We start from the raw sequence: 3,241 nt of genomic DNA, 5'->3' as shown, positions 1-3,241 counted from the left end.
GTGATATGGACACTCCTGAGCTATCATTTGTTCTCAGCCTCTATGCATTACCATATAATAAAAACTTTTCATTGTTTTTCTTTTCTCACAAAAGCTATCTTAAAAGAAGAGAAAGTTACTTTCCACTGGAAATTTATACAAAATATTATATTATATTTCTAAAGCATATTTATAATTATTTTGGGTTTGATAGGTGACCATTTTCTAATTTTGAAACAAAATATTACTGTATACTCAATTTGAAGCCATTCAATATTTACTGATTTTTGTTATGCCCCATGTTACCTACTGTACTACGTGAAATTCTCTTTCAAAATATCGGAAGGCTTAATTAGGAGCATATAAAATTTAACTACAGAGTTGCTTAATTCATTTGTAAGCAGACATCATATACTTGAGAGCTGAAAGACATTTTAATGTTGGGTAAAGATTTATTTACATACTAGATACCTCAAAGTGTGAAGAGTTTGGACGCTGAAGTAACTGTTGCCTCTGTTCCTGACTACATCTAATGTTTGAATCTAGTACTTGGACATCTAAATACCTTAATATCAGTGCTAGGGAGAGAGCAAATGCTCAGAGAAGCAAAAAATGGGAGAAACCTAAGCTTTCTGCATCCTAAAAATGATTCCTGTAGTTTTCTCAAGGAGATGGGGGCAATTGCTCTAAAACCAGTTAGTCTGATCACCCTTTAACTACAAGGTAGCTACAAGGTAACAGAGACTTGAGCAAAAATTGAAAGAGAAGAATTACAGATTTTTAGTTCTTGTTTTTCTTCCTAAAGAAGAAAAATAGTCTCTTGGATACCATAGAAAAGCAGCCTAGAAAATGTGGAACTGTGAAAGGTATTGAAACGGTATAGGGAAACTGAAGAATAGAAAGCATTCCATAAAGAAAAAGATGGGAAGGACAAAATCTGACCCTTTGATTTAAAAAATATATACTTTTTGGAAAGCATATTAGGTACTCTAGCCAGACCTGGAGATCTAGGTCTTTAATTCCAGTTAGCAGGAAGCTGATGTTGGAAGATCACAAGTTCAAGACTTGTAGAGGTTGTATAGCAAGTCCCAGGCCAGTTTGGACTAATGAGTGAAATGCTGTCTCAATTCTGTTTTAAAAATAGAATTAAAAAGGCCAGGGATGTAGCTTCATGATAGAGTGCCTACTTGGAAGGTACAAAACTTGAGTTTCTTTCCTAAGACACACTTCCAGAGTTGGGAAAAGTTAAACACTAGTTACTGTGCCTATAAAGAGGAAATACAGCTACGTATAGGACTTGACACTTGTTCTCTCTTCCCCAAATGGACACTTGATATTGACGGAAAATTAACTGGGACCTACCAAATCTTTGGCTTGGAACTCTATGTAGAACTAAGTAGCCAGGCAATAAAGCTGGTATGAGGAGGAAAAAAGTATCAATAATTCCTCTGGCTTATTATCACTTACCAGATGGAATGGACACAAGAAACTGGGTAAACAGCTCTAAAAAATTATAAGTCCTAAGCAAGAAATTAGTTTGTTATCATGTAGTATTATCCTTGTTCCTCTTTCAGAGTCGGAGATTTTGTAGATTGAGGGTTAGAAAAAGAATGGTTTGCTAAATAAATAGAAGTACAGGACAGTATCTGGTTGCTGCTCCAGGATCTTTCTACAAGAGTGATGAACACCTGGAGTATATAGCACAGAATGATCTGGAAGCCTGCCAGATTTATGCTATAAAGTCACAATCTTAGGGAGAGAAAGAACATTGTCAGATAAAACTATAAAACTGGATGTAATGAAAGACATCAACCATTACAATCGAACATGTTATGCAAGCCGTACAGGAAAAAGAGAATTTATAGTTAAAAAAGAGTAAAGGAGGACCCAGAATTGTGTAATCAGAGCCCAGATCATCAGCAACATTTGGAATATAATTCAAGATAGTAAAACACTAAGATTTGTTGCTTGAAACACATGATCATAACAATGAAAACTTGTACTTTGTTCAAGTAGGAACTTGAAAGAGTAAATAGATCCTACATGTCATGAAGATATAAGTTTATGTGGAACTCATCAATTCTGCTTTTGATAGCACGAAAGAAAATAGCCCAGTGGAGATAAAAGAAGAGCAAGAACAGAGTGAAACAGCAGAGAAAATGTTCTGTAGCTTGCTTACTGAGAGAAGGCCTTGTTCCTGCTCTTAGAACTAACATTAAGCTCGGATCCTGGAATTGTGGCTGGAGATGTCCCTAACATAGGCGGCCAGAACAAGGTCATATTGGGAACACTGTTTACCTAAGGAGTTAGAGGCCTTGTGGCTGGAGAAAGAACCTAGATATTAGTTGAAAGGAAAAGTGCTGAATGGTAGATTTAAAGATCAAGACAGGCAGGAAACAGAAGCAGTCAGAAACTGGAAGGATTAAGAGGGAGCTAGGCTGTTGTGGAAAAGTTGACTAGAAGCAATTCATGATTAAAGCAGTGGGCAGAGAGCAATGGAGTGTTTGGATTACCCTTGGAAGAGATGTTTAGTGCACAAGAGGTGGCCGTGGGTGGGAATATTGACAGGTGGCACTGTCAGCAGCTTAAAGGACACAGAGATCCCAAGCCTGCAAAGGAAAACAAATACAATGTGGTTGGGATTTTTTTTCCTTCCCTGTAGTCTATTAAAGGTTTCATCTGTTATAGGGCCAAACAGTTCAACAAAATCAGATAAAGCACAGATTTTAGAATCAGATAATTTAACACAAAGCCTGATTCTACAGGATTCTGCTATGTGGCCCTGAATAAGAGATTAAGCTCTCTCTATATTGCCTCAAACTTTTTGTCTGTGAAATGGAAATTGTAAGAGCGGTGCTGATATCACTGTGAGATGAATGAGATTAAATATGACAACATATTCACAGACTTGAGCCTTGTGCTTTTAGTTTTTATTTAAATATTCGTTTACTATTAGTCTGAACACATGGCCATAACTAATTGTAAGTTCCTGATCTAACAGTAAGTTATTGTTTACCATCAAAATGAGTGTGTGAGAATACTTTAATGGAGATCAAAATAATTTTTAAAGAATGTGATCATATTCTCCCACCTGAAAATGGGGGTTCTCTAACTCAAGATGCTTTTAATGTGCCTGATGGATCTAGCCTAAATACAATTTTATAATTGGAGCTCAGTAAGCAGAGGCTAAATAAATGAATAAATAGTGAATGAATTACCAAGTAGTAGAGATTGAACATGAAGGCTAACTCATGAAATCACT

Source organism: Peromyscus eremicus, chromosome 11 (assembly GCF_949786415.1).
Source record: "Peromyscus eremicus chromosome 11, PerEre_H2_v1, whole genome shotgun sequence".
Taxonomy (NCBI): Eukaryota; Metazoa; Chordata; class Mammalia; order Rodentia; family Cricetidae; genus Peromyscus; species Peromyscus eremicus.
This window is presented reverse-complemented; position numbering follows the sequence as displayed.